The 13,620-nt window shown below is 41.4% G+C and overlaps 1 protein-coding gene across 1 annotated transcript in view; it reads right to left on the bottom strand.

Annotated features, from left to right (window-relative positions):
* Positions 1 to 13,620, bottom strand: part of XPO4 (exportin 4) — an 81,881-nt gene that overhangs the window by 46,865 nt on the left and 21,396 nt on the right. The gene's annotated exons all lie outside the window — the stretch shown is intronic.

The following is a 13,620-nucleotide window of genomic DNA, read 5'->3' on the forward strand; positions in this document are numbered from 1 at the left end:
TTACTACTTTTTTATTTCTGTCCTGTCACAGTATTTATTTTTTATTCACCTTTTCTGCTTGTTTGTTTCTGGTCAGGATTCTTGATTCTCGGCCTCTTCTTCTGAATGTTTATTTGTAAATGATAGAGGAAACGAAATAAATGACTCTTCCTTCCCAGTGAGAGTCATCAAAGTTGGCTATCATTTAGTTTGTCTCTTTATTTGGCTCTAGGATTTTGGCTTTGTTTATTCAGCTTTTCTCACAAGTCTTGTGATGACAGAGCTCCCAGGCAGCCATCTTCTCTTTTTCATTCCTTCTTGTTTGATTGGTGGCTGCTGTTTGATTGGCAGCTGAGTTAGCTTGATGATGCAAATGCAGGGGAAGGAACATGGGCCTTCCAGCCTTCCACAATGGCCAAATCTCTTAATCCACTAAATCAGAACTGGCACATCAACTAAAGCTGGGCAAAGACCACTCCCCTCCAACCATGATGAAAAGTCATCGGCCAATTCTTTCAGGGGAAGCACTACCTATTAAAAGTACATGTGACAAAGAACCTCAATGAACAAATAGTAACTCCATCTTCCTATACTTCATTGGAGACAATCTCTCCAGCTACAAAACCCCTAACAGGAACAGGCACTCCAAAAAAAGTGGAATCACTATAATATAGTTCCCATTACTCCCAATTTTCATAGACATTCCAGAAAGATGCCATAATTGGTGATACCAAATGCTGCTGAGAGGTTTAATAGTGCTGGACTTTCCTTGGTTTGGATTTTGTCCTATTTTGGGGGTACATTTTGAACTAAAATCAACAGGAATGTATTTATGTTTTTGGTCTAACCTAGTAGAGTATACAAATAATTTTAGACAAATAATTTATTAGGCAAGAAGCACAAATTATCTTTGGTCTGAAAACATTAATGGGATACCAATGTGTAAAGTCTTCATGTTAATATTTACTGTTTGTTGTACTTTCTATATTTGCAAAGTTCTATTAAGATCATGGCATACTAGCAATAATCATGTATGAATTAAAAGTTTTTCTTTGGTCTTGGTGAATCACAGCACAAACACTACTATGCAAGTTTTAAAACTTCATCAGGTAGCACTGATTCATTAGGAGGTTCTTCTCGCCCCACCAAAGTGGAGTTCAAAACAGGATAGATCTCATTATTGAAGTTAATACTGGCAGGAAAGATCAGTTTAAACAGAACACTGTAGCTAGAAATATCCACTTTATAAGAAAATTATGGTTCATTTATTGACTCTATTTCTAAAGCAATGGATCAGACAGACAGATTTTATGGTGCATTTCAATCATTCCAATAAACCTGTTTATATGTGAGAGTCACATGCTGGGTCAGTCAAATCCTGCTACTAAGCTAGCAAATTCTTATAATCAATGCCTTCTTAATGAAATTGTAAAACTTTTGTGCTTAAATTAGTAGTAAAGGTTCCCCAAGAATAAAAGCATTTGCTATAGCTTTATTCTGAAAGTTAATAGGACTTATTTAGAATTAAGGCTAAATGCAAAGACAACCCCTACGCCCCCATATATACCACTAACTTTTATACAGAATAGTAGAAATCTGTGTAAGTTTGGTTGACCCTGAAAAACATATATATGAAACTGCCAAATACAAAGTATATAAATTTCCAGAATGCACAGGTACTTCTTCCTCCAATATTATTTAAAGCTTAATTCTTAAGGTAAATTTTAAAGTATCAAACTAGTAAATGATGATTTCATAATATCTAGCTCCTCCATACATTATGCAAAAAGTAGCATGTTTTATATTTCTTACAATAGATGTACATACAATGGAAGTATACAACTATTGGCTTTATTCCTAGACTATTTGGAGCCAAGGTGCCACGGGCGGGCAGAGGAATAGGAATTGTTAAAGGGTCATGAATGCAGGCAAGCGTCCAGGGGTTAAACAGAAATATGCACACTACCTCTGAACTCCCGAAAGATTAAAGTTGTGATGATACTATTTATGCGAGGTCATGCAACAGCTGACAGTAGTTCCATCCACCCACCAACTGCAACATCTTTGTTCAGAAATGCCTCTGATGTCAATACCTTGACCCCACACACAAGCTAGTTATCACAGTCGCTATGTACAAAATTGATAGTCTTCTTTGCTATATAAATCCCAAACAGATAAAAAGAAAATTTTAGAAATTTATGTGAAATATATATGCAAGCTGAATGTAATAGCTGATTTCCGTAATGATCGTGGACTCACTAGCCACAATAACACAAAGTTTCATATTTAATTTTTTACTTTTTATTAGATTTATACGGCTGTCAAACTCAAAAACATAAATTGCATAGCACCTGAGAGAAAAAGCATCATAGAGTCAGTACAACCAGAAAACGTACTTCATTATACACCCAGGGGCCCCAGCTTGAGCACAGATCCAAGTCTTCAAAGCCTTGCAGAAGGTCCAGCAAGGTTCCGGCCAATCATCAGATCTCTGGAGGGATGATATTCCAGAGAGTGGTTGCCATGACAAAAAAAGGCTCTGCTCCTGGGTCCTGCCAAATGACACTCCCCAAAAGACGGGACCCAAAGCATGCCTATTCTGTCAGACCTGATGGGATGAATAGAAACAATTGGGGAGAGAGTGTCCCATAAGTAACCCAGTCCCAAACCAAGAAGGGCTTTAAAGGTGACTACCAGTACTATGAATTGCACCCAGAAGCATACTGGGAGCAATGCGGTGTCACATGCATTGAGTAACAGGAGCCATTACTATTTACGCCACCATAGTCTGGATTGCCTGATTGAGAATTTTATTTTCTTATTCTCTGGATCTAGAAACGTATGCATTACAGTATAGCTGACTATGGAATGATGAAGGTTTCGATTTTGCATGAACAGATAAAAGGCTAAGGATAACAGAATTGTATAAGCTGCATTTCTAGTGTTGGAATGTTGAATTTCAGATGTCGTAGAACTCTACAAAAATTAGAACAAAGATGGCCCCAAAATTGCTTTTAACAACTGCCGCTCATTGTGCAAATTTAATGAGTAACTACAGAGAGAACATCATCCAGTTAAGGGTGAACCTATAAAACTAGTCTACTGCCTCACTTAACAGAAATGTTATGAGTTCTACCACATGAACAAATTACATGCTCAAACAATAACCCTGGTCTGACAACATAAAATACTTCTCTTGTTTGGAGAGTGGATTATTTCTTAGAATAGCCTGGCACTTACCCCAGTTGGGTAGTTATAAAAGTCTGCCATGCTTAAAAGAGACTTTCAGCTGCTCTAAGAGGAGATCAATCAGAATGTGCTAAGAGAGATTAACTGGGCAATCAGATACTCAGTGGAAGTTAAGCAGTCTTAGACAATCATTGTTTTTTTTCTTTTTCTTTTTTTATAAACTCCCTCTAAAAGCTACTTCCCTGTTAAAACAAAGAAACAAACAGAAAGTACAGCAATGCACTGAAAAATAGACAACACTGTGAATATTCCTGTATAGTGGTGCATGTCTTATAAAGGATGGTTCATGCCTTTAAAGAAGAATTTCATTTAAATGAAAAAATTAAAGCTATAATGAATGTTAGAATGGATTTCACACTTGTGACTGGGCGGTTGGTGGAAAACGTGCACCAGTATTTGAATGTGCTTAGATTACAGGGGATGAAAGGGATATAAGAGTTCAAAGAGTTTAGGAAAATATAGAGGCTAGTATACACCTGTCCAAAACTTAGAAATTGATCAGAGAATAAATTTCAGAGTTAAAACTGTTGTGTCTGCATCAGGCATTTGTGCTTCAGTCATCAGCATAAAAAGGAACATTTGGTTTGCCTGTTCAAAAATTAACTCTCGAAACTTCAAAATCCATTAGGATGATCTTACCGTTTTCCATGCAGGAGAAAATGTATTTATCTTTTATATCTATGGAAACTGCAAAAGAATAATGCACTTTAGGCAAAGAGGTTGCACAGTTGTGTTTTCCTAGCCTATCGAGTTAATCCTACTGTCTTAAATCATTCTCAGATAGTGTCGAGAAGATTTATTGGGCTGCTGTTCTTCTCAAATGCTTCTGTGAAATCTATATTGTCAGTGTTAACTGATGCCTAAGAAGACAGGAAGTATTTGATAACATCCTTCAAGAGATACTTATAACTAATACAGTGGGAGGAAGCAGGCACAGTGCCACAAGGCAACTCTGCCGGTAATGAAAGCAAAATGAAATCAAAACATTCTCTAGAACAGCTAATTCAAAAGTGACTTTCTTTAATTTTTTGTCCTTGAACAATCTCTATCAGATGAAAAGGTACTAAAATTCACCTTAGGTATTATAATAAAAGCAGAAGCTAACAAATAAAAAAAACCAAAAACCTGAATGATACATAACCGACCACTAATGATTATTTGTGTTAGCCATTGCAAGATATTTGAGGTCAGTCCAATTCCAATGTTCTTTCTTAGACTCCTTTTGGAGTAATGTTGTACAATATGTTGAATTACTGGGAAAAACCAAATGTTTTAGGAGATGGGAACATATTTCAAACGATGATTCAAAGGATGGATGTCAGAGATGTAATGATTTGGCAATTTTTGAGATAATTATATATTCTGTTAAGCAGAAAATGTAACACTCTCTGCCTTTGGAAAATGTTTTTGGAGGGGCTTGATGAACACTGATAGCGTAGTTTTTTCCTTTTAAAGTTATTAAATCTGATTAACTTGCAATATATTTTTAGTTAAATATTTTTCTTTTTAATGTTTTTCTTCCTTAGGTTTCGTCCTTTTTTTCCTTCAGTGCAGTGAACTGTTCATTTTTATTTTATGCATATTTGTTTGAAAATAAATTAATAAAAATAAAATCAATATTTTTTAAAAAGGATAAATTGGAATGTAAAAACTGCTTATCATTAAGCTATGACTGATTTAACCATGACTTACTGAATTCCCAATGGATTCATGCAAGAAAAGTTATGGTATCAGAAATCAGAATAAAAGCTCATCCTGCAAATCATCTGAGCCTATTCCAAAATGAGAGGGAGAAGATACCTGAAGGAAATATGAGACCACTGGTTCTCCACCAAAAGATTCAAAGATGGGGAGCCAAGCAAAGGTTGAATGCAACTGGTTTCAATATGACGGGCAATATATAATGTACATATTATTATTACTTATTGTTCAATTACATAATATTCAGTTCAGAAAGGAGCCCAGAACAATGTTCAAAAAATAAGTAATCTGATAAAAGGAATCAGAGTTAGAGTTACAGTCTTGACATTCATCAGACACCTGAATACTATAATTTAAAATAACATTTAATTAAAAATCAGCCTGATCCCACAGGAGTTATTAAGCCTCAAACATCCAGGTGAACGGATGCATATTTAATTGATATTTAAAACAAGACAGCATATGGGGCTAAACTTATTTCCATTAAGAGTAAATGTATTAACGGTAATTCTTGCTTAGCAACTGCCTCGTTCAGCAACTGTTTGAAGTTACAACAATGCTGAAAGTAATAACTTGACAACCAATGCCCACACTTACAATCTTTGCAGTGTTCTTCAGTTATGTGATCACCATTACTGTCAGTATATATTGCTGTATGCCTGATCTGTGGTTCCCCCCCCCCCGCCCCAAACTTGCCCAGTGGATAGATTGGAAAGGAAGGAATTACAAGAGAGTAAGTAATGGATAATACACATCAAATTGGTAATGCACATCAAAAGCCATGTGGTGTAACCAGCAGCCAGGAAGAGTTGTGTAGGAATGATGAAGCTGAGCATGAGAGAGGATTCAAGAGCTTCATCAGTTGAGGGTCCCTTCATGTCCACAAGAGATCTAAATCCATCCCTCTTTGAATTCTATTGACTTTTATCTACTTCCAATTTGCCTTGGCCATTATTAGTTTAGATTCTTGTTTAGAGATAGTATGGAATAAATTGATACTCATTTCAACAACCGCAGTTCCTGATTTCTTGCATCTGACAGGTTGGGAGCCATAAGTGCACTATGCAAACAGCCCTCTGTATTCCCCACTGTGTGCCTGCTTACTCTCTTGTAAGCCCTTCCTCTCCAATCTCTCTTGTCTCTGAGGGGAAGGAAATGATTCAGGCATTTCTGTCTACAGAAATTCCTTGTGTCTTTTTCCCACCCCGAATGAAAACGGATAATAAAGCATCATTGTTTAAACATTGTTAAGCACAGTCAGCCAAATTAGCACATAAACTACTCAGATTTTCAAGAAGAGTCTTCAATGCACAGTATTGAGTGCAGAGCTAGTTCACTCCTTGTGATGTACTTCTGGATAGTGAGCAAGCATCAACTGAATGGACTAGAAGTCTTAGACAGCCAAACAACTATTCTGTATTAACACTGTAGTCTCCTGGCTAATGTACCATTGCCATACACTAAATAAATACTGTAATAATGCACAGAATGTTATTCCTTTTTTTTAAGCTTGAAACTATTACAAATTAATTGCTAGTCCTAATATTTGGAAGGAACATTTTCTATCCACAGTCCCCCATAATATTAATAAGCTGTTCAAAAATATAAAAGCTGCATTCCTATCATTTATTCCTATAAACAATAGTTACTGAATTTTAAAAGTGTGGTATTTTGAATTTGGGATACTAGTTTAGTATTACCGTATATACTTGAACATAAGCCGACTCGAGTATAAGCCGAGACCCCTAATTTTACCCCCAAAAACTGGGAAAAGTTCTTGACTCAAGTATAAGCCGAGGCTGGGATCCGCCGAGTGGCTTTCAGCACTGGAGAAAATGCAAAATCGCTCGAGACCAAACTCGAAGGAATCAGCTGCCGGTGGGAGCGAGGCGATCCGTGCGGTCCCGTGACAGCCAGTCGGGCAAGCAACGCGAAGAGCGGCAGGGCTTTATTTTTGCACCGTGGAGCTCCCCCTCCCCCTCCTCCCAAACTCCCCCTCTCTCCCCCTTCCCCCCACTTCCCAGAGCTGAATACAGGGTATTAACCGGCGGCGGAGGCTTGCAGAACGGCGGATCGAGCCTCTGTCGCCGGCGGCTGGATCCGCGCTCCGCAAGCCTCTGCCGCAAGCCTCTGCCGCCGGCGGTTCCAGCCTCCGCCGGCGGCAGAGGCTTGCGGAGCGCGGATCCAGCCGGTGGCAGAGGCTTGCGGAGCGCGGATCCAGTGGGGGGGAAAAGCCCTTTAGCAGGATTTGCCTGCATGCCGGCGGAGGGTGGATCCGTGCTCCACAAGCCTCTGCCGCCGGCTGGATCCGCGCCCTGCCGCCGGCAGAGGCTTGCGGAGCGCGGATCCACCCTCCGCCGGCATGCAGGCAAATCCTGCTAAAGGGCTTTTCCCCCCCACTGGATCCGCGCTCCGCAAGCCTCTGCCGGCGGCAGGGCGCGGATCCAGCCGGCGGCAGAGGCTTGCGGAGCGCGGATCCAGTGGGGGGGGAAAGCCCTTTAGCAGGATTTGCCTGCATGCCGGCGGAGGCTGGATCCGTGCTCCACAAGCCTCTGCCGCCGGCTGGATCCGCGCCCTGCCGCCGGCAGAGGCTTGCGGAGCGCGGATCCACCCTCCGCCGGCATGCAGGCAAATCCTGCTAAAGGGCTTTTCCCCCCCACTGGATCCGCGCTCCGCAAGCCTCTGCCGGCGGCAGGGCGCAGATCCAGCCGGCGGCAGAGGCTTGTAGAGCACGGATCCAGCCTCCGCCGGCATGCAGGCAAATCCTGCTAAAGGGCTTTTCGCCCCCACTGGATCCGCGCTCCGCAAGCCTCTGCCACCGGCTGGATCTGCGCTCCGCAAGCCTCTGCCGCCGGCGGAGGCTGGAACCGCCGGCGGCAGAGGCTTGCGGCAGAGGCTTGTGGAGCACGGATCCAGCCCTGCCTGCCGCGGAGGTCCGGAGACCTGCCGACGTTTGGGGAGGTTTGGGGAGGTCTCCGGACCTCCGCGCCCTGCCTGCCTGCTTCTTTCCGCTGCGGAAAGAAGCAGGCAGGCAGGGCGCGGAGGTCCGGAGACCTGCCGACGTTTGGGGAGGTTTGGGGAGGTGCGCGCGCACCTCCCCAAACCTCCCCAAACTTCGGCAGGTCTCCGGACGGCGGTGGCTTGGGAGAGGTGCGCGCGATCCCGGAAGCACCAAAGCCTCGGCCGCGCACAAGTCCTCGGTAAGTTTTTTTGTTGACTGGAGTATAAGCCGAAGTGGAATTTTTCAGCCCAAAAAGTGGACTGAAAAATTCGGCTTATACTCAAGTATATACGGTACATTTATTTTTGTTGTTGTTGTTGTTAGCTGCGAAGTCGTGTCCGACCCATCACAACCCTATGGACAACGTTCCTCCAGGCCTTCCTGTCCTCTACCATCTGCTGGAGTCCATTTAAGCTCACTCCTACTGCTTCAGTGACTCCATCCAGCCACCTCATTCTCTGTCGTCCCCTTCTTCTCTTGCCCTCAATCTTTCCCAGCATTAGGCTCTTCTCCAGTGAGTCCTTCCTTCTCATTAGGTGGCCAAAGTATTTAATTTAATTTAATTTAATAATTTGATTTCTATACCGCCCTTCTCCCGAAGGACTCAGGGCGGTGAACAGGGCAATACACAGTAAAAGTCGAATACAAAAATTAAAAAGCCATTAAACATCATGCCCATAAATCAATCCATATTAAAATTAAAACTAGTTTTAAAAACCCAACCCCATCCCGTCAGACCAGGCCAGCTTGTTCAAAAAAGAATGTTTTGAGATCGCGCCGGAAGGAGCGAAGGTCGGGGGCCATCCGGAGCTCAACCGGTAAGCGGTTCCAAAGGTCTGGCGCGCCCACAGAGAACGCTCTCCCCCTGGGGGTCACTAATCGGCATTCTTTAATCGGCGGCACCCTGAGGAGGCCCTCTCTGTGGGAGCGCACTGGACGGAGGGAAGTTGACGCCGGCCGCAGGTGTTGCCGTAGGTAATCCGGACCCATGCCATGAAGGGCTTTGTAAGTCATAACTAACACCTTGAACCTCACCCAGAGAGCAACCGGTAGCCAATGCAGCTCGCGGAGCAAAGGTGTAACATGGGAGTATCGGGAAGCTCCCAAGACAACTCGCGCGGCTGCATTCTGCACAAGTTGGAGTCTCCGGGTGGACCTCAAGGGCAGCCCCATGTAGAGAGCATTACAGTAGTCTAGACGAGAGGTCACGAGCGCATGAGTGACTGTGCGCAAGGCATCCCGGTCTAGATAGGGCCGCAACTGGCGCACCAGGCGAACCTGGGCAAAGGCCCCCCTAGTCACAGCTCCAATATGCTCTTCCAAAGAGAGCTGTGAGTCTAGAAGGACCCCCAAGTTGTGGGCCCTATCTACGGGGGGTAATAGCTCACCCCCCATGGCCAATGATGGAATAATCGGAATTTCCCGGGATGCCGGCACGAACAGCCATTCAGTCTTGTCAGGGTTGAGTCGAAGCCTGTTCCTCCCCATCCAGACCCGGACCGCCTCCAGGCAACGGGACATCACGTCGAGGGCATCGCTGGGGGGGTTTGGGGTAGAAATAAAAAGTTGGGTATCATCAGCATATTGGTGATACCCAACTCCAAAACCACGAATGATCTCACCCAGTGGCTTCATGTAGATGTTGAACAGGAGAGGCGAGAGAACCGATCCCTGAGGGACTCCACAAATGAGAGGTCTCAAGGTCGATCTCTGCCCCCCTGCCAACACCGACTGCGAACGTCCCAGAAGGTAAGAGGAGAACCACTGGAGAACTGTGCCTCCCACTCCTAACCCTCTGAGACGTCGCAGCAGGATACCATGGTCGATGGTATCAAAAGCCGCTGAGAGGTCTAAAAGGACTAGGACAGAGGAGCAACCTCTCTCCCGAGCCCGCCAGAGATCATTCACCAGCGTGACCAATGCCATCTCCGTGCATTTGAGTTTTAGCTTTAGGATCTGGCCTTCTAAAGAGCAGCCAGGGTTGATCTCCTCTAGGACTGACCGGTTTGATCGCCTTGCAGTCCAAGGGACTCGCAGGAGTCTTCTCCAGCACCATAGTTCAAAATTACATTTATATAACCAATATTTTCTGGCTCTTCAAAAGTGATTTGTATTATATTAAATGTAATTAGCATAAAGTATATTTGTATTGCTCCTTCTTATGGCATGCAAATGATTTAACAGTCTTTGACAGATCTGACGAAATCCTGTTCTTTGCAATCACTTTAATCTTTTTTAACTTTTTAGTTTTTTAAAAAAATCTTGGGTTTTATCTTATATTATAGGCAGAAACAACTCTGCATGCCTAATTGTAAAACATACAAAAACGTTAGTGCAAAAACATAAAGACTAATGGTGTCAAATATAAACCAGGGATGAGGACAAAGATGAGCATCTTTTTATATCTCTTTTGGGTTTTGCTTTGTTGTGTGCAGGGGTAAGATAGTATGACCTGTTTTTAAATTCATGCAGTTTTTAACAAACAGCTAATTTACTTTGCACAGCTCATGGTGAACATGTTTACCTTCTTTCAGTGAAGACCTCCAGGCATACATAATTCAGTGAACACATTAGGAACAACACTTGACAAGTTGTTGAACAGACTATTTTTATATATTAATATGAGGCAGCTCCACTGGCAGCTGAAAGTTCACACAAACACACACACACACACACACACACACACACACACACACAAACACACACACACACACAAAGTTGCACTCCAGGTCTCAGAATAGGGTATCTTTCAAAATAGCCAAAGTAGAAAAGAGAATTCTGTATTGAGGTCCAGCACCAAGGAGCTGCAGGCATTTGTGGTTAAGTGGAATTTATTCTACATACATTTCCTCAGCATCTTGGAATCAGTGCTGGAAAACATGAATTAAGCAGACTAAAATTAGTAATTGGCTTTTTAGCGGAAGCTCTGTCCATCAGAGACCAATGTTGGCTATACTGGGAAAAGGTACTAAAGATATGGAATCAGTTCCCTAAGATAAAATCATGTTCTAGGAGTGCCTTAACTGCGTTGTCTCAGTGAGTAACTAAAATATTTTTTATACTTTGCTAAATGTAGATTACTATTTACTAAATATCACCAGTTGTATATAAAAGCTGATTGCCAAGGAGAAAATTGATGAAGGCGCTAATAGTCAATGCAATCTGACGGTATATAATCAACCAATCAATTGTACATATAGGTCTCTTGCCAAGGGATCATAAACAGGCAGTCTGTACCAGGTCTTAGCACTATCAAATTTCAATCAAATGTTTGTATGTTAAAACAGTTTGCTCAGCTTCGATTCTAAGAAAGAGAGTGGCATTACACTATGGCAGAGCAGATAATTCTACTGAGATGCAAGAACTCAGTAACTGTTAACTCCTAGCCCTATGAAATTGTTGTGAGAATAAAATGGTAAGGAAGGAACTATGTATGTCATCTTGAGTTCACAGAATAAAAAGCTGACATGTAAAGATAAATGTACAATAGAAATCTTACATACTTGGCAATAATGTCTTTGTGAATAATATTCCAGAGTATGTGTAGTATGGAACTGCTTTCTAAGTGTTGAAAATTAAAGTTATTATTTTAATTGACTACTTCATGAGTGATAAAATTCACTTTTCATTCCCAAGTCAGTAAATGGAAAATTTTTCATCCTGACTCTATGCCAGTGGTTGTGTCCATTTTTGATAAATCTTTCTACCTCTAGGACTTGCAAAATATAAATCTAGGACTTCTTTAATTGATCTGCCATCTGCTACCAAGTTAGTTCTAAGTATCTCATCAATAAATAATTTTTTCTCTTCTCTCAGTCCATGCACTCAACCTATCCAAGCCCTTGAAAGATGAAAAAAAATGTTAGGAAAAAAAACCATGACATGATAAAATTCATTCAGCTCTAAAAAATTTTTTCCCCAGTTATAACAGATAGACAACGGAGATGTCCTATGTAACTTCTAGGTATGCAGGCTGACTGATTTTCTTTCCTCCACAAGGAGGCTATATCTTAAGTGTTTGGGTTATTCCTTTACAAATCCCTATTAAAAAGAATTCTAGATATTTCATTCATTAGAATTATCACAGGTAGTCCTCGACTTACAACAGTTCATTTAGTGACCATTCAAAGTTACAATGGCACTGAAAAAAGTGACTTATGACCATTTTTCACACTTACAACCTTTGTAGCATCCCCATGATCATATGATCAAAATTCAAATGCTTGGCAATTGACTTATATTTACGACGGTTTCAATGTTCTGGAGTCATGTGATCACCTTTTGTGACCTTCTGACAAGCAAAGTCAATGGGGAAGTTAGACTCATTTCACAACTGAACAACTGCAATAATTCACATCATCTGTGGCAATTAAGGTCATAAAATGGGGCAAAACTCAATAACTATCTCATATAGCAACAAAAATTTTGGGCTCAATTGTGGTTATGAGATGAAGAATACCTGTATTATATTTATTTATTATACTGCCTGAGGAGGGAATCTATAATACTGTCTGATTATTTTGTAAGCTTCAATCGGGCATTTTTTTTTTGAATTAATGCTATTTCAAATGAGCTAAGTAAGCCCTAACCTTAACCTATGACTCCTTTGGGATTGAAATTTGGCAATGTTGTGGGTGGTTCAGTGCTGCAATGGTCATCCGCGGTTAAGTGATCATAATTACCAATGGTCCTGGCTAGCTTCTATAAGTAAAGACAATGGGAAAAATAGCAAGAAGTTCGAATTTGCTTCTGTTCCCATTGCTTTTTTTTTTGCAAAAAAGTAGAAACTGTAATAAAATGAGTGTGATCTGGTCACTGAATGATGGAAAGAGAAGGAAAGTTGTAACAGAAAGAACTGGGCTTTACTGATCAAAAAAAGGGAGAACGGACAGATGGAAACTCACATGGGAACATAAGACAGATTTGGAGTTGAATAACCTGAAAGCTACTACTTTCCCTTGGTCAGAATTGAAATAGATGGAAGGAGAAACAGTGTAAGTATGAATACCAACCTTATCCTAGTCTTCCAATGAGAATTAAAACATTGTACTTCTCATAGTCACAAAGTAGGGAAAGGTTTAAACTAATCAAATGGCTGACCAATACTCACCCTTTATTAAAATAAAGTTGAAGTTGATGACAACTTCGATTTCAGGTAAAGGATTTTATAAATATCTGTACTTTTTTTTTTTTAGCACTGTGACATGTGTGTTGTTCTATTCTTAGAAATTTTGTTGCTGTTATACACTTAGCATTAGTTTCATTTTATTGCAGATAAGCTCTCTCAGATCATTCCATTTTAGCTACCAAAGATTTTAGCAAGCATTTCCAGAGTGGAACATTTTCTGGCACAGCATATGGAATTGGAACTAACGGCGCAAGTGGAAATAAGGTGCTGGAATTCTATTTAGAGCTTCATGAGAGGGTGGAGGATATTTCCTCATCGAGTTCTAAAAATGTAACGCGAGTAAATTTTATATTGCCATCTTCAGTCCTGAGTCGGCACACACCCCTTCTACCCCACCATACCACTTCCCCAGGGAATGGAACAGGTCTTTCCTCAGGCCATTGCAACAGCTGACTTACAGACAGAACACAACAAGGAACAGATGTAAACCAAGCCAAATACAAGAATGTTGCTTAACAACTATTGAAAACCCATTTGGGTACAAAAAGCGATGACACTTCGA

The sequence above is a fragment of the Vipera berus genome (genome assembly GCF_964194415.1).
Source record: "Vipera berus genome assembly, chromosome: 4".
In the NCBI taxonomy this organism is placed as follows: Eukaryota; Metazoa; Chordata; class Lepidosauria; order Squamata; family Viperidae; genus Vipera; species Vipera berus.